Here is a 19,692-nt window from a genome sequence, read left to right as displayed (position 1 = left end):
TCACTCCAATTTCAACGAGTTAAGAGAAAAATCTCTTCCCCCCAAAAATGCGGAGAGAATTCATCCATCTAATAGCTCAACAATTAATTTGGAGAATACTTGATGTATGAATATTTTTCCCTCACATATGTGTACTTTATTCAGATTAGTGAAATAAAAATTATGTACTTGAATTAATCCTTGCCATCTCTGGTCTACTGGCTTTGGAGGCTCTCCGCTATAAATGTAGGAGCTATATGGATATGTTCTCAAATCTGCTGCTGATGTAAGTGGGCACAACTCCACTTTTATTTAATGAAATCATGACAAATTATTTCAACACTGATTCTGGCCCCTGGTGTCTCAGTTGGAAATAGCCCTAATTCTTAATGCTCTATATAGCAATGGCAAGTCTCCATTTTTTCTTGTTTTAGAGAGAGACAAAAGCTGGTATGATTTTATTGTATAGGGTCGTTGATATTCTCTGGGTCTAACAGTGAACAGCCTTTCAAATAAACTCCATCTATTTTTCCATTTGTGAATTGACTGAAAATAAGCTGAAGATGTCCACAGATAAATTATTGATCCAAAAATGAAGCTGTGCGTAAGTTTTAAAGCAAACAAAAAGGTCAGGTAATGTTTTAAGGGTTGAAACTGTTCAGTGAAAAGTTTACTGGATTTTCTTAGAAAAAAAGTATGCCTTGTAGAAAGTTGCAAAAACTTGCTTCTATTAGAAATATACAAGATCATTATACATGTAGTAGAATCTTTAGTGTACTTGTATTGTTATTTGGTTACAAAGAATAAATAATAACTTCCTTAAAGTCTCCATTTCTCCAAAGTTCTGGACTTAAGTCTAAATGTTATGTTTTTACTCCACCACAGTCGGTAGCTGCTGTTAGACTGATTTAATTAATAATGAGTGAAACAGGACTGGTCAACATTCTGAAATAAAACCAAAAAAAAATAATCAAATATATATTTTTTGTTTTTTCTTCCCAGAATGAAAATAGCGTCAACCAGAAAGAATATGTTGAAGGTTCATGGATTGAGAAATATAATTTCAATATTGAATCTTGGGTACCACACTCAGTAACTGCAATTGAAATCTCAGATTTCTTTAGAAAGTTCACATGAAAAGTCTGTCCTCTTTGAGCTTGATGTACCATAAAACTCTGAATAAATCTACACTGAAAACATCGTATTTGTACTGATTCAATGTGAAGCTTCACAGAACTATAGAAGTTACAGAACTTCTATAATACAAGTTGGTCCTGGGAACAGATCCCATATTCATTTGAAATGTTTGAGCTTCAATCAAATTTTGCAGAAGCAGTGAGTTCTGAAATTAAAATAAAAAATAAAATAAAATCAGGCATGTCTTGCTGAAAGGCTTCACAAATGTCTGGAGATGTTTCAGTGTTTCATATAGTACTTGCTTGCTATGAAGTGTTTACATTAGGGCTCTAGAGATTTAGATTCTGACAACCTGATTAAAAATGGCAACAGACTCTGATAGACTAATTAAGTTTGGCACGTCATCTGCATAACATAAGTAAAACATATTTTGTCTAACAAGCTAAAAATAATTGAATGATACAACAGGATCTTATGAAGAAGCCACCTCATCTACATTCTTTTCCTTCTCTTTTTTTTTTTTTTTTTTTCCCTCTTTAAGCTCTTCCATTCCTCACTTCTAATACTTCTAATGAAACTTCTGCCATCTTTTGCTGTATCCTGCTATCTCAGGATACAACACGATTTTGAGACCTTCATTCCACTTTACACTTCACTGCATTTGTCTCCTATTCCATTTAAATGCAATTCTTTATCATCCTCCGTATCAGATTAAAACTGTATCAGAGCTTTGAATAACAATGAAAATGGTGGTAAGGGAGTGGTCATAAGCATCCCAAGTTAAAAAACTAGGGGAAAAAAATAAACCAATAATATACTGGTGAAACAATTTCTACAAGTGAGATAAAGTTAAATAAATAGAGCAAAGCTTCCCTGATTGGGTTAAATTGCTGATATTAAACAGTTACACACTTAAATTCACTAGCAGAAAAAATAAAATAAAAAGGGGAAAAGGGGGAAGGGAAAGAAGAAAAGGTAGAATTCATAAAGTAATTACCTACACCGAGAAAAACAAACAAACACCATAACAGAGAAAACTAAGAACTTCTCCCTTGGCAAATAGTGCAATCACTTTGCATTATATATATATATCTATGTATATGTATATATATATATGATTTGCACTAAAATAACAGGGAACATCTTCTGAATAATGAGATCTGACCATGGGACTCCTCAACATGGCAGTTAAATACATCATAGTAATGTGACCCAGTCTCTGCAGCATCTTTGCACAAATGACCTTTTATGACAGAGAGTTTCTCTTCCAATGAGATTTCAGGTTGCACAAGCTATTTGAGTATTTTTGCACACAAGAGAGATGTGAAGATTAAAAATCAGGGTAGGACTGTTCTGATGTCAAAGGGCTCCAACTGTAATAAAATTACCAAGCAAAAGGAGTCAAGTGAGATATATCCAGATGGTGAAAAATGATCTTAGAAAGTGAAGCAGAAATAATCATTTGAAAACAATAAGCCATTCAGTATGTTTTCAGCTGTGGAGACTGGGACTCCTCTCCAGCATGATGAATTACACCAAAAACCCTGCACACAATTTTCAAAGGTTTCAGTGTCATCAAATTGAAATGAACATTTTTTGTCCTCATACCGAAGTGAATATAGCATCATTAACACACTTGCATTTGGAACGATCAATGCAATGACAGAGTGCCTTAAGCAACTCTGTAAAAGAAAAATAGTTTAGCCCTTACATTTTTGTTAATGAGGATTATAAGAACTTCCTGCTTTCTCCATAATTCCTGGCAATGTACATTATTACATTAGAATCTCATAGGGAACACTGAGATCCTTTTCTTTTCCTTTCTTTTTTTTTTTTTTTTTTAAATGCTTTTGGCAAGTGAAATAAAAACATAGCTTTCTAAGTGTTAGGCTGGAATGTTTTTGAATGAAGAATCTAAATCTTTCTCTGCCCCTTTAAAAGAAAGGCAAACAGGCAGAAAGAAAAGTTGCTATTTCTTTAATTGAGATTTTTCTTCTTTTGAGATTAGGAACATGATGGAGGAAACAGTAAAAACTGGCTATCTGATTTGAAAACTGAAGGAATCTAGATATCTTTTTTTTTTTTTTTTTTTTTTTTTTAAGAGAAGCTACTCCAGGTAGCTGTCAAAGCTGCTCTTAAGCATCCTCTCTACACACACACAGAAATCTCAGGCAAAAAACTGTACCCATTCTGCAGCAGGTATATATAAGGTTCACCTCTTTTCACTAAAAACTAAGAAGAAGCTTCTGTGAAAGGAATAATCCAACACTAAGTAGTCTAAGACACATCTAGACACCAAGTAGACACAAGTTTTAACATATACAGCTGGGTGCATGGGTATTTTTCCCTCATATCATGCAGAGAATTATGTGTTTTATCTATTGCATTTATAGTTAATTTCTGCTTCATTCTATAGCTTGTTGCTTTCAAGCTGTTTTTATTTTATTTTTTATTTTTTCAAAATGAACTGGTGTCTAAGCAACTGAAACTAGATGACAAAATTAAACTTATTGCAAAGCCAGCCACTTCCTGGAGAAGAGTATTGTACGGAATAGAGACACTAACACACTGTGAATAAAGAATGACATATTTCCTCTTATTTATAGTCCTAACAAGACTGACTTCTGAGCTTACAGAAGGATTTTGAAGAAAGGTTGCAAGGAATGCCATTAAAGAGATATAGCCTCGATTTATACATTTTAGAAAGAAAATTCTCATCTAATACAGAATAAAGACATAAAGGAAGGGGAAAACTAGAAATGTTCTTTCCTTCAGAGGTACTCTGAGAATATTACAGGAAAATTACATTATAATATTTATAAGAAGCATATACAGTCTTGGTCCATTTACCGCATTAATTTATTATAACTCTGTAAACTCAATGTCTTCCATTTAATTTCTGGTAAAATCTAAACTCCTTCCAGCTTAAATGTTTTAAATTCTTTCCTTTGTATTTTCCATTCTTATTTCTTTCATACTGAAAAAGATTTTTTTTCTCTTTTTCTATCTCATTTTTCTCATCTTAATTCTTTTTTCCTCTTAATCATTGTTCCCAAGTGCATCAGACATGAACACACCCTCTCTTATACAAGAATTTATTTATTCATATTCTGATCAGGACATAAAACTACCTCAAATCATCTCATTAGCTAAGTAATGGATGGAGAGATGATTAGACTCTGGTCAACGTAGAGCAAACAGATATGAAGTGTAAAGGTGATTTGACTCTACTGATCTGGCTTGGAAGAAGGCAGCCAGCATTATGCAGATGCCAGTTCCAGTAACTTCGCTAGAGATAAGGGTGAAAATTCAATGTTTCACTTCGCTTACTAATGTAGCTTGTACTGTAAAGCAGACCGAGACTTATGTCACAGCTAGGAAAATGAGAAAAAGGGATAAGAACCATCCGTATTGAAAATACTGTTCCAGGATCATCAGTAGTATTTCAACATTAAGTGGAAATGCTGTTGAGTCTTCAGTCAAATTAATTGCAACCAGAAAAGTTTAACACTGTAGCTGGATAATATTTGTGCATTGTGCCTTGAGGAGGTGGGTTGAGTCAGCCTAATAAATTGACCAGCACCTAGAAGACCATACTACTGTGAAGGACGTACTGATGAGCTTCTCCTCCATACGTGCTGCTCTTTTACTTAATCATTTTTCAGGTTTTTGTCTCCTTTGATTCCCGCAATCAGCAGGAGATACATGGAAAATATGCTGAAAACTTAGTACATATATAATTATAACAAAAGCATTTAAAATTGTAAATAGAACTTATATACTGACAAAAACATAGATGACCAAAATAGAAATGGGAAAGACAGGAATATGAATGAAGAAGCAACTTGCCCCAGGTCTTGTAAGAAGACCGTTCTCCCCAAAAGCTGACAGCTGTTCTAAAGTGAACAGGACCTTTTATTACATATCATACTAACTCCATACTACTCAGCATATGTCTGCTCATTATTTTTGCAGCACACACATAAATACTTTCCATGGAAAGCAAGTGTATATATATATATTTTAATATTGAGGTTGTATAGGTACCTGTCTTCCTTGCCTTCATCTAATGGTGCAGCAAAGTGTTCTCATTTGAATATCTTAGAATCAGAATCATTAAGGTGGAAAAGACATCCACATCCCTAAGGAATAGAGTTGTTTTCCTGTATGGAAATTATATAGTAGTGCAAAGGACCAAAAAATGGGGAGCTTTTCTCCCCAGACAGGATCTACTCTGCCCTGTCAGCATGCCATGGGAAAATCCACCTGACTCTGTCTGATACTGCACAAACATGGCATGCTCAGCATCTGAAGGGCCATACAATTTACTTTCTATCGATATGCCCCTCCTTAATCTGTCCTATTAAATCAGCTACTTTATTGAGCCGTATGTTTTTCACCCTTCCCTACTGAGATCCAGAAAAAAACCTTGCACTCTCTCTCTCTCTCACCTCAACTTTCTTCCCCAGTACACAACTCCATCTAACAAGTAATCTCACAAATAAACAAGAGAATAAATAAAGAAATGGCATCACACAGGTTAACACTGCTGTCCTTAACAGCCTTGAGCACTAAATTATGCAATTAAACTCTAGTGTCTATGAAACAAATCTTCAGATGTTAGCCAAAGCTGGTTATGGTGAATTCCAAGTTTTACCTTCTACCATTTGCATAGCAGACTATGTATGCCAGATCTACCCCGAAATGGAAGACAATCTATATGGTACAATAACCATAAAATAGATGAAGGTTTTTTGGAGATACGTGAGGTTTGCAAGCATAAGGTTTTATTCTTAGTGGATTATATATATATATATATATAAAAAAGATCACACTTTTAAGAGAAAATAATAATAGAATTTAGCATCAAAGATGTCAGGAATGAAGACCACATGGTTATTGTGAGAAATAACATTTAACCTTTCTCTTCTGGCTGACGGAGGCCAATGCAGTATTTTATTATCAACATTGGCAGGTGATTTATTACCACTGTTTCTACTCCAGTAAAACCACATTAGGCTGTGCTTGATGTATCATTTGTTATCTTCAAACTCCCTATACACTTTCTGCATGCATAATCTCTTTCTTGTAACACACTTGAATGGAAAATGGTAAATATTTAAGCCATGATTTTATATTCATCAAAAGCTTAGGGGCTGAAATACAGTATCTAAATGGATTGTGCCAGACAATACTTGATGCTAACATAAAGTTTAGGTCTTGCAAAGAGTGATGTAATACTTCTGAAACATCAGCCATGCATAATAGTGCATTCAGGTAGATTCAGATTTGACAGAAAATAAATCATTAACAGACTTCAAAGGAGAACAGAACATTATAGAATTAAATCATGGCAGCTATCACAATGCCGTTTGCTGGTGTATCAGTAATTTTTACATTAAGAAACCTATGAAAGAACTTTTCAGAAACAACTGTAACAACATACGTGGTTGGATTCCTTGGACCGCAAAGGGATTAATGAAAAAACTTCCATTAACTTCAATAGGGTTAGGGGTTTATGTTGTTTTTAATAGTCAACATGTGTTACTTAGGTATTACTGGAAACAGAAAGTTACCTAGCTAACTTTTTTAGTCTGTTCTTGTGACTACCTTAATATTCTTCATACACTCCCACAAAAAATTTGTAACTTTATAATTAAATAAGAAGCGTATCACAGGATGATATCAGGAGCAGAGCATGCCAGTTGCTGGAGATATATCTTTTTTTGGTGTTCAGCTTACTGCCTAGTAGTTACAAGAGGACGAAACAGGAATTCTTGTAATTTTTGCATTGTTATTTGCAGCTGATTTGACTTTCACCAAACTGCACTATTACATTTTCCTACATTTCTTAAATGAGGACCTATGACAAACTTTGTATTCACTACAAGGAGAAAAGTACACAAAACATGTTCTTAATTTTTCAGCTTTGATGCAAAACCTTTGTTTTCAGCAGCTTACTGTAATATATACAGCAAATAATGATTGTTTTGCTAATTAGAAAAAGTATTTTATTTTTGAAGTTTTGTCTGTTGCACATCTGAGTTGTAAACCCATATGAGCTTACCTGACTTCTCTGAAAGTTCAAATCAGAATGAACACTGAAACCCACCCACACTTAAGAATTAAAATGCTTATTATTAATGGTAATATATGCATACTTAACTGAACCGCTAATTTTATGATTCGTATAGATCTTATACTGAGAATTCAGTCACATTGCTCTAAACATACATTACACTAAACATCCTATTCAAAGGGAGCTCTCAGTGCCTTCTTTTCTTAGGAATAAGTTCAAGAATCATAACAAGGGAACAACAAGTTATCCTCTTATTCAAAGTCCTTTCTTATCTTGCCTAAATTTTGCTGTCGGATATGCAAAGAAAAGGCCAGACTCTCCTTCTCAAAATGTTAAAATGAGTTTATTGGTGCAACTCAGATCTCATAGAGCTTTCTTATTTTTCTAGATCTTCAGGATGAGTTCTTTTCTGCCTCTGTGGGAAGGACTCACTAGAGAATCTAAAAACTGAAAGGAAATATATAAAACTAGAGTAGGAAAGCAAGAGGCCATAGGACTAGCCTATAAGTGAAAGTGATTTCTTGATACATTAAAATATTATAAGTATTATGTCTGTTGCTCTGAAGAAAAGTGTAAGGCAAAAAGCTGAGACTCTGGTATAAAATACAGGAGAATCTTTTAACCTGTGGGAAACAAACAAACAAACAAACAACTGTAGGAAATATGTTAGGAACCAAAGTCCTGAGAGTAATGTACAACTGCATTGTAGATTTTAGTATTACTTCACCAATTTTGTTATCTGCATGTGAAGAGTGAATCTTTATAAAAGCCATTGCATTTCTGTGGACACTTTTCATCCGGTTTCTTAAGAAAATCAGGTTTACACAAATGTTTTGTTTGTTCTCTGCTTAATAGCTTCTGGATCCATTGAACAATTAGCACTTCCTCCAAGAAAAAATTGCAGCATGCTACCCACACTATTTTTCCTTTATGTCTGCAGTGTGAGGTCAGGTATATTGTTAAAATTACACATGGAAGAGAAAGATTAGGAAAACCTCGTTGAACAGAGCTCATCTCTTATTAGTTATGGAGTACCCAACCATGAGACACAAAGCAAAATGCAATTATCTTTCATAAATTTCATTGCTCAGTCAACTACTTGTCTAGTCATATATATTCCAGGAAAGTCAGATGAAGTGTTTCTTAGTTTGCTTGAAAATATATAATCTATCATCTTGAGACTTAAGCCTTTTGTCATCTCAGTTCAGAAAGATTAACTTTTTTTTTTTTTTTTTTTACTCAGGGACTAAAGTTCATAGAGTTAGGTAAAACAAACAAAATCCAATGAATATTGTATTGTCTAAGAAATAATTCCTTCAGCTTCTGGAAGTGTTTTACCTTTCCTAATAATATAAAATCATTTGTTGTCTCATTAAGTCTTACTTGATAATCAAGACATATCTTTTTATGCATAAATAGTTATTAAAATAAATATTATTTTTTCAATGCCAGACAAAAATATTCATTAGACTTCCATGGTTATGAAAAAAAAATAGAAATCAGAGGACATTCGTCATTTAACTATCACTTTTTTTTTTCCATTTAAACTTATTTTATAAAGAAAATATGTGGGGGGCAAGAAGGAGGTGTCCGACTTTTTTGATGACAAGGAATTAACTTTCCACCTTTTCTTGTTTTGTCTTGCTTTCAAAGGCTTCTAAGGATAAATGTTGAATAACAAGAAAACTTCAAAACAGAAGAGTCTCTTTTACCCTTGTCAAACAGTCTCCTCTGTTTGGAACAGTTCCTACCACACCACATGCATGTACTACACTTCGCTTTGAAGTCTCATTAGATATGTATGAGTTCATAGTTTAGCAAACTGTTGAAGTATCTTTTTCAAAAGCTCTGCTTTGGCAGTGTGATATTTGACTAAACAAGTCAATTAAACTGAAGAAGATAAATTACGTTCCAAAAGAAAGGTACCATTAGATAACTACCACATATTCCTAGCGATTCATTAGAGTGCTCCTGAGTTTATCTTTTTCAATTTAGCATGCAAGGTAAATGTGATACTAATGAAAACAACACAGATTATTTATTCACTTAATCAATCACCTTCAAACTTTTGAGTGACAAGATTATTTAAATTAATTGAACATATAACTTTGTCAAATCTAAGTTTAGTGTAAGCATATGCAAATCCTACCATTCTATAATGCAGCACCCAAAGAGGCACTGCTATGTACAACAGAGATTCTAGGGAAGGCTTTGCTCATGACAAGAAGAAATAAGCTACTTCATTATTAAAGAATAGATCAGCACCATACCTTCCTGCCTGCTACATTGAAAGCATTAGAAAAAATAGAAAATATACGTAGTTATATTTTGAAAATCAGAAGAAAATAATCTCAACTTCAGAAAATACAGCTTTGTTGCTTAACATTAACTTACTGCTGCATGGATGGAGTTTCATCTCAGCTTCAATTGTTTTTACCTTAAAGCATGGATATGTTTTTGAAGTTGAAGAAATCAGTCATACACAAGTATCTTGAAACAACCTGTTTTACTTGTTTGGGAGAAAACATAGCCAAATTATCTGCAAATGAATTCAGTAACTGAAAAATTTATTGACCATCATTTAATATTAAGTAAAAAAAAAAAAAAAAAGGCAATCTGGTGTAGAGCCCCATTCAGCCATAAGCGTGGGTGTCTGTACAAGTCAGACTAAATTCTAACAAGTCAGACTAAATTCATCTCACTTGTTATCTATCCAGAATAAAGCTGGAAGGAAAAAAAAAAAAAAAGGACAGAGGAAATTTTGCTTTATCTTCTTTGGTATAAAGATTTTACTTCAAAGGTTCATAAGTTTCACGTATGTTCTTGGTGCACTGATTATCTCCTGTGTTTCAGCTGTAACACACCACAGCTGAGTTTTTAGAATATTTGTGACCCTAGCTATCCTTGGACTATTTTTTATATTTGCATATTTTTTTCTACAGTTTTGAATGCTTCAGGGTTTTTAAAGCTGTTCATTTTATTTTACTTTATTGTCTGTAGTTGTAATTCCCATCACTTCTGCAGATTTCATCAGCAGTGATGCTGCTGGAGAGATCTATATAAATGTCACCCTTAGATGGTGGCCTTTTTAAGATCAAGGCTATAGTTTACAGTTCAAGCATTATGAGGAAAAATGATTATGTCTGAGATAACTCCACAATAATTATGTCAAGTCTAGTAATACAATCAAGCTTTCAGTTTGCTGTCTGTTACCATGTTAAATACAGATTATTTTTTTTCAGAGAAATAAGAATTTCAGCTTTCCAACAGCATGCAACACTACGAGAAAGCACTGTCCTTCACATGGTTCATGTTTAGCTGCCTAGCATGAGTTCTATGTAAACAGAATACAAATAGAAGAGAATGTGATCAAATGAGACTTGGCTCAGCCACATAAAATAGACTGTATTGCTGCCTTTGAATAATTCAGATCAGTTCCATGAATTAAAAGCAAAACAAAACAAACAAACAAAAACATTAAGGGAAAGAAAAGATAGCAATTCTACAGGTTATTTCATGCAAGATATTTAGTACTGGATCTGAGATTACCAGATGACTCAGTCACTCATTATGACAATAAATATTCATAGCACACAGGGATTGCTGTCTACATAGACCACAAGTAATGATAGCTACTGGAGTGATTCACAGCAGTCTGCCTTCAATATAAAATTTGGAAAGCAGATAATCACTTGGTTGGGAATCCCCTTCGCTGATGAATATGCTGCTTAGTTCACTTCCCTGCTGAGTTATTATTAGATGGCATATTGTTATCAAATAAATAGTTCACTTTTCAGCAGGAACTATCTATCATTGTCATATGAATCAAGAATCAGTGAAATTTACTTTTTACTCTTATGTTCCCAAACAAAAAGGCAATACTGACTGTCACAGTGCACGTTTTCTGAGCACATGCTGTGAGCAATTTCCCCCTCTATTAGGCAGGGACAGTAGGAGACAATAACACATAAACGAGATGAACAGTATATAGGGGAACCTCAGAAATAGGCTGATATCTACCTGAACTATCTGACTATACCAGTTGCCTCTGCAGACCGAGCAGTAAGACAGACCTTCTGATGCCAAGAGCCATGCAAAATTGTGATGGGAATTATTTCATTTGCACTGAACAATATGGCATTTTAAGTGCAAAATGCAGTCATTAATACCAGGTGAACAAATGTTCCTTCTCCTCTCTTGCTAGTGAAATACACATTTGCATATCAGACTCAGAAATGCTTCAAGATAGCATCTGCACAATGAGTTATATTTCCATAAACTGCCTACCAAAGATATTTGGTTGATTATAATGAAAGTTACATGAAAGAATTCAAAGCCATAGCAGTTCAAAGTCTTTTTGCCCTCTTTCCAGAGCTATAAAAGTAATTCAAACAAAATAAAGGTCTTAAATACCATTTCATTAATAACTGATAATAAAACGGATTTTTGATTTTGAGATTTGGTGACGGAAATTTGGAACATTTGCACAAGTAGCTGTTCTTCCGATTGTTTATATAAATATAAACAACCAGAAGATATACATATGTATTTATATATATATATATATATACACATATAACGTGCTTATGTTGATAGTTATGTTATCGTCATATTGACATTTTTTTTTTTTGGAAATCACTGTTTTTTCCCCATGTGTTTCACTTGCATAACTCAACATCTGCTTTCTACTCTATCACACCTGAAACTCACTTCAGCTCATAATTCTCATACACCTTTACTTAAATTTAGCCTTCCAAAATTTACCTGGATAGTGCGTAGAACAACCATCCTTCTATGAGCAACAGGTAATATCTCATCTAACTGTTACACGTGCAAAATAAAAAGAGGTCTTTGAAATTCTCTGCTATTGACAAAGCATTTTCTTTCTTATTGTTAGATTTTCTAAAGCTAATGTTTGTATACCTGGACAAATGAGGAATAGCTGATACGAACATATAAAATATGAAAAACAAAATCACTTTATATTTTAATAGCCTTACATGCTTTGAAGTTTTAAACTGAAAATACCCTGGTCTACCTTCAAGTAGCTTATGGTTCTGCCAGTTGGACTGTTGTGCCCAGATGATCTGGGTATTGATAAAAATGCATGATGGATAGATATGAACAGATGTTTGGGCTCATTGTCTCTAAAAAGGTGGCAAATTACCTTTACAGAACTGTTCTAATAGCAAAACAGAATGCTACAGCAGCCTGATTTTATCTGATTAGTTTCACAGGATACTTTCATATTACCTAGTCATTTAAGAGTTGTGTATGTTACATGTAGTCAGACAATATTAAGTATTTTATGACCATATATAAATATATATATATAATGAGCATATGTTACTTTGATTTATCAAATTATTAGTTAACGTTAAAATTTTAGAACTTCATCCTCCATACTGCATAAACTGTAAATCATATTTTATGTATGTTACATTATAATTTCAGATAAGAATTATTATGAATAAGGTAATAAGTAATTCTGCTGTTGAAAAATTGTCAGCAGAACTAATAAAAGTATCACTAGATAATATGATAATATATCATATATGATAATGTATCATATATAATATATCAGTGTATCATATAATGCATCACTATATCATATAATATATGATAAAGTATCACAGGATAATATGACCCCCCCCCTTTTATTTTTTAAATAGGCTGTCTTATAATAAACCCTGTTCTCCAGATAGAAAGACAACTTGCACATGATCTCCCTGTTCTTGATCTTGAAGTACCTACCATTTGTATTTAATAACTATAAATTTAAAAAAATCTGTGAACAGCTCTTCCCAGCAATTCGAACCCTGGTGAAATTGTTAATTTTCAGAGGAGGCAGAACTGTTTCATATACAACCTAGACAACTTTTTCTGGACTTACAGTTTGGAATATAAGTACCTTTTTAAGGATGCTTAACTGAGGAAAGGTGTGCTGGGAGGTATGATTTCTGATCCCTTTTTGACTTGAAAGCTAGCTACATTCCAGCAGTGAAAATTGTGGAATTATTCTGTAAAGTTAAATTGTCGTTTTCAATCAAGAGCTAGGCTCACCTTCAAGCTAGTTTTAATTTTGTCTACATTTCAGAGAAAGGAAGAAGACAGCATAGAGTTTGATAGGGTATGTACACAACATTTGTTGTCTGTGAGAAAATTAGCCTGTGGAGAGAATGAAGAACAGCCAACAGTCTGCTAATATGTATTTACATGCTTCAAATTTCCATGCCAAAACAATGCATCATCTAGATACTTTGATCATGCCTGCTTCTGAATGTTTGATAACAACAGAAAATATATGTGATCATATTGTGCATTTCTCTTGGTGTGGGTCTCCTACATGACTTCACAGGACGTGGGTACACTCCAATACAAGAACATTTACAGTTGTTCAAGTATGAAAAAATACAGCATTGTAGATTAATTTTAGTATTAATGTTGTCTGTAAGGAAAATTAGGAAAATGACTAATGATTCATAAAGCAGAAGAAAGTTCAGTTTTGCATTCTGTAGACTATGGAAAAAAATAAATATTAGATAATTTTTCAAGTTATTTCTGAAAATGCTTTCATTAATAATTAAAAGGCTATGGAAAGAAAAAAAAAAAAGGAATCTGTTCCTAATGAAAGCTTATTACTGTTAAATGAATAATGTATGACTGACTGGATTTTTTTTTTTCTTTTACTTGTATGTTTGCTTACATTTATACATCTGGTATCTGGCAGAAAAATGAAAGAGAACCACATGGCAGCTGAGGGTCTCTAGAGGAACCCAGAAGGTCACATATTGACAGCTATGGCTGATGAGGTACTTTGAGTTTTAGAAACTGACTGTATGGAAGAAAAGAGAAATAATACACCACGGAACACTGAAAAGATGAGAATCTGAGATATTTAAGGAAAAGGAAATTGTTTGGACATAAGTAAGTTGGCCTTTTGGAGAATGACACACAATGTTCTCACTTTGTTTTGAAATTGGAGTATTGTTTGCATTTTACAGGTCTGTGACATTTCACAGATTATGCATCACATATGTGAAGTTATTGCTACAACAATATGTCTAGCAGTTGGCAGAACTTCACCTAGGAAATTTTAGGATTAAAACCAACATAGTCAAGAATAAAATATTAGTAAATTATTAAGGGTCTTTTTCAAGAGTCCTGTATGTGAGAGGAAAATAAAGGTGAATGTTTCTTTCCAATGAAAGAAGAGCCAAGGAAAAATGGAATGTTTGATGGCAAGAAGCGATCTCTGAAAGCCTCTAGACTCCTTATTTTTGCTCCTTATATTGCAAAAGGAAATAGCAACCTGGGCCTTCAACCAGTGACTGATTTTATTGACATTTCCCTTCTTTCCTAAGTTCCACAGGTTCTCTCTCTGCACATCAAACAACCAGCTGCTTCTACTCGCTTTGGAAAAAAATCAGTGAAAAAAATCTCAGCATGCACTTTTCATTCTGTCTTCCATTCTCATCCATCTTCATCCTGTATATTTTATCCTGAACAAAACACTTACTGAATTTTTGAGATTGCTTTCTATCTCACAGCTGGGTTTTTATACAGAAAAAAATTTGGGATATCCTACTTGAAAAATACTGCGCACACTCTACCTGAACTCAAACTTTTTTGGAAACAATCAGCAAGAAACTAGCCTGTTTTTTCCACTTTTCACGTGCAGTCTTAGAAAAATTTAATGATGAGATTTAATAATACAATACCAATTATTTCTGTATCAATTTGCCAAAACAAATGCTGAGTCTTACTGCTTCCATGTGCAATAGCTAATAGGTAAGGTATCCTGTATTTAACTTGTGGGTAGGCAGCTCCTTACAAAAAGATAGACTGATAATTATGTCAATGTCATTCTTTCATCTCCTGAAACCTTCTGAAGAGAAAAGTATAATTAGGATGACAAATAAGGAAAGGCCATAATAGAAAGACGCCCTTATGCAGAGGTAATTGTTGATAAGGATTCTGAAAGCAACTGAGTTCATATGAAAAGATAATTCTCATTAGCAAGTAAAGGAAACGTCTCATTATTTCCATTCCAATAGAGCCTTGACAAAAAAAAAAAAAAATAAACAACAAATCCACTAGAAATGCCAACCTTCCACAGACTTTCATATAACCTACTACAGCTTTATTTTACAGTTATTAAAACGTGATCTGAGACTATCAGAGATTGCACTGAAGTACAAAATCAGTATGATTCTGCTTTTTCTTGGTGGTGTTATATTTGGTTGGTTGGTTGGGGGGGGGGGAGGTTGTTTATTGTTTGTTTTTTTTTGTTTTTTTTTTCAGCTGTTGCACTGAAGTCCTGTTAATGGTCTGAGGTGCTCAAAACCTGGTAACTGAGGGGATTGCAAGTTAACTGTTAGTTCTCCATCTTCAAAATAGTTTCTAATAGGTCATTTATGATGGTGGTTTCGTGCAATAATCAGTTATCTAAAAGTCTCTTTCCAGTTCTTCAGCACAGTGAAGCTTGTGTTTTGCATTGTTTGACCTTAAGCCCACAGGAAAGTGTTCACTGAACTGCATAATCTGTTGCAAACACTTTGGGTGCTCAACAGACTGTTCCGTGTAGATCTCCCTGCAGAGCAATGTTGAAGAACATGGTTATAATTCATTGCAAGTATTGATTACAATTGACTCATTAAGAAGGAAATCAATTCCTCTGAAGTATATAAATTGAAAAGCTGGGAAAAAAATGCAACTGGAAATAAAGGGTGTTTTAGTATTCATGGAACACTTAACATCAGATTCTGAGGAATGAAACTAAAACTTTTTCTACTAGAAAAAAAAAGAAAAAAGTTTTTTCCCTAATGGTCACGATTCCTATACTGCTAGCATCTGCCTCTTTACTATGTATTCTGCATTCCTTTTTAGTAAACAGCATGATAGTATTTTATACGCTGTAGTTCTATTTCAACAAATTTAGAGAGTTTTGAATGCCCATCTCTTTTCAAAATCCTCATCAGCTGGTAGAGTAAATGTTTCTCACTCTGTCTTTTGCCCGCAACATGAAATGCAACACTTCAGGTATGTTTGTGATGTTCATATTTATCCATCTGGTGATTTTCTACTCCACATTTAATATTTCGTGTACATGTGTGAGGTAATGAAGTGAAATATATTTTCAATACACTGCAGATAATTGTAAAATATTATTAGGAATGATTCCAAAGTAGAGGAGGGGAGAGAAACCTCTAGCAAGAAATAATGAGAACTTATTTTCAAGAGATGTTTTCTATAACATTTCTAAAACAATAAGTTTCACTGCTTTGAGAACTTTGACTGTATCTTTACGTTCCTATGCAGACATATCTTCTTTTTAGTTATATACACAATAAGGAATCAAAGCTCTTTAATGCTAAATAAAATACATAATTAAAATATAACAAAATATTTTGTTCTACGCTTAATTTTGATGAAAGTCTGTTTACAGAAAACAAAGAAAGAAAGAAACAAAAAAGCCTCTCACATTTTGACATTTTCAAGTGAACTGTGGAATCTTTTTGCTCTGACTTTCTAAAGGAAAAAAAAAAATCACCCTGCTGCTTACCATCCTATCCTATAACTGGTACGCTGAGCAGAGTTTTCTCTGGTTCAATTAATTAGCCTCTAGTTCAATTAATTAACCTGTTCTGACAGAGCCAGCACAGGTTCTGCCAGAAGTTACTTGGTCTGTGGAGGGGTGCACAGAGGTTGTTTGTTCAGATCTAGCTGGAATCCTAAGGCCTAGTCATCACTGCAAAGAAATGGAAAGAACTAATTCTGAGCAGTGACTAAATGCTCCTGGGTAACTATTGGAAAACTCTGAATAGATTGGGCAGAAGCAGGGAGGCCACATGCAGTAATGCAAAAACAGATTTGTTTTGAGTAGCCAGAATTAGGGGGTTTACCTACTGACATTAATCTTTAAAATATTCAAATGTCACCAGAGCCACTCAGCAGATACCTGACAGAGATCTCTTTGCCCTTAGGAAGCCCTTTCCTAAGTTGCACAGAAAACCAGCCGGAAGGAACTCAAAAAAAGTGGGAGTCTGGAAAAAGAACTAATGTTAGAGACCAAACTAGGCAATACATTTGGAATTTCAGCCTTACTATTTTTTTTTTTTAATTTCTTCCAATCAAATTAAGTTGGTCACTCCCATGACAGAATGAATGATACTTGTCTGTTATAAAAACTATAAATGCAGATTACATTTTTAACTTCATCCTACTTTTCTTATTCAGTTCCTTTAGGCATTGGTTTTGTTATTTGACATTTTCATTCTCTTCTGTCAAGGCAAGGCCTTCCAGCTTTGTATCATTAGTAAATTTCATTCACGCCATCCTTCTTGTGTGGCAAGATAATTAAATAACAGAAGATTTATTCCAGTAGCATTCCTTCAGCCCTTTCAACACAGCCAGTTGCTGCATCTGATTCATCCAGTTCCTTACATCCTTACAATTAACACGCCAATCAGTGTTTTCTCCACTTCAGTTAATATCTCCCTTGTGACTATTAAATGCTTCTGGGTTACTCCTGCAGAACATTGAAGAACCATGCACAGGAGCGCAGAACTTTAGCAGCGGCTGCTTTTCCCCCCATCATATAAATGACTGAATAATTTGCATCACCTCTGCTTTTTGTCATGAGGAATGGACTTTCAGTAAAACGCCATACAAGACCATAGCTACATAATATTATGTGGGCAAGTCTGTTGCATACAATTAAGTTTAATTTCTATGATTTGTTTGTTTTTCCAAACAGCACTAAATATCTAACTGCCATGGGAGTAGCAGATTTCCGTAGGCTGAAATTGTTCTTTTGTAACAAAATGAACCAGAATAACCCTTGGAGGATCACTCCATACTTTGTGACATGTGTCAAAGAGAACCATATAAAAGACTTATCCAGAAAAAAGGATCTATACCAGCCCTTCTTTTCGAGGAGCTCTCTCTGGCAACTGTTGCCAGAGCACTCAGGCATTTCACAGAGAGCATTTCACTCGGGCAAATCCACTGGAGTATTTCTGTATTGCCACCCATCTAATGTGTCCATTTACATCTTTGCAGACATTTAGATACTATAGTTTTCCTGAAGACTGGCTTCTATACTCGCTTTGCACTACAATAAACAACACAGATCACCCCTGAAGCAGACCTGCAAACAGGAGGAAGTCATACTTCCACCAGCCTTTACACTCTTGTCAAACAAGTTTCTGCAAAAGAAACCTGACCAGCTTTCCCTGTTGTGTGGCACCGCAAGCTTTGACAGTCATCTCAGGAGGGCTACTGTGAGCATAAGCCTATGGAGGACACAGTAGCAGAAGTACGTAGCAGCTGCTTCCAGCGGTTGCAGCATCATGTACGTGCTAAATGTGTGCAACATGAGGCACACGGTCCTGCAGCACAGAAAAGCATATCAGCTGTGGCTGCCTTACCCCTGCCAATCCGCTAGGCCTTGCAATACTGTCTTGTTCTTGGTACCATTGTTTAATATATGGCAACAAGCGTTCTTTTCAGAGTTGGTTTCCTGTCAGCCCATCCAGCTGAACAGTCATATTTTGTGTCCAGTGTAGACCAAAAAATTATGGGATGAAACAGAAGTGGAAGAAGAAACACAGGTAGCCATTACATGGTACTGGGGCAGCCAAGGTAGCTTGCATTCTGCATTTTAGTCTCTTCAAGTCTAGATTGGGGTTTGTTAGCTGCTATAAAATAGTTTATATTAAAAAGTTCCAATCGTCCCATCAGTAAGGCTACAACCTATGCCTATACCTGCTGATGGCTTGCCTCTATACATTTGCTGGTAGGTTAGGATGAATGGCTTAGGACAAATACAAGCAAAACAAAGTAGTAGAGCTGAATTCAAAACTATGGTTCTTCTACTATCAGGGTAATTTTATTTACTTCAACTACATTGCAATACAATCAACTTGTTTGCTTGAAATTTTACTGCAAGTATTTAACTATTTTCATTTCAAAATCTTAAGACCTTCTGAAATGAAAATCAATGAATCTGTATCTAAAATACGTTACAAGAGCAATAAAGCTTGTTCAAGTCAGAAATATTTCAACAAAGCATTTCTTGTTTGAAAAGATGGCTTTTTGCTACATACAACTTCATTTTTAAGCAGTTTCTCAATTCCAGAACTGTGGCTTCTTAGAGATGTTAAAAGTAAATATTGCATAATGGTTACTTGAGACATGGGAGATTTTTATTTTTCTCCTCCGGAGCTTTACAGACATAACAGATTATAGAAATAGATGTATAGAAAACTAGTTCATAATCACCAACATGATACTACTGTGATAATGTAAAAACAGAAAGATTTTCCCTGAGTCTCCTGGATCTATGGTTAGTCTGCTTAATATGAATATACTCAGGACACAGAAGAACATATTCTATCCTAGCTCAGCAGTTATGTTATTCATCCCAGAGATACCAACAGACTGAATATGTGAAAACTTTATGGTCAATACATCCATGTTTGTGAGAACCTACT

The 19,692-nt window shown here is 34.4% G+C and overlaps 2 protein-coding genes across 14 annotated transcripts in view; one reads left to right on the top strand and one right to left on the bottom strand.

The window, feature by feature from the left end:
* LOC308194886 (uncharacterized protein) overlaps nt 1-3,548 on the top strand; it is a 705,306-nt gene extending 701,758 nt beyond the window's left edge. Inside the window, exon 3 of the mRNA XM_080591435.1 lies at nt 982-3,548. The gene's annotated coding sequence lies outside the window, so the exon portion shown is untranslated. The remainder of the gene's footprint in view (nt 1-981) is intronic.
* The window catches only part of LOC308194894 (uncharacterized protein), a 293,597-nt gene that overhangs the window by 190,031 nt on the left and 83,874 nt on the right, over nt 1-19,692 (bottom strand). The gene's annotated exons all lie outside the window — the stretch shown is intronic.

Source organism: Anser brachyrhynchus (genome assembly GCF_964034855.1).
Source record: "Anser brachyrhynchus genome assembly, chromosome: 4".
Classification (NCBI taxonomy): domain Eukaryota; kingdom Metazoa; phylum Chordata; class Aves; order Anseriformes; family Anatidae; genus Anser; species Anser brachyrhynchus.
Note: the sequence above shows the minus strand (reverse complement) of the source record. Positions and strands in the feature narration are given on the sequence as shown.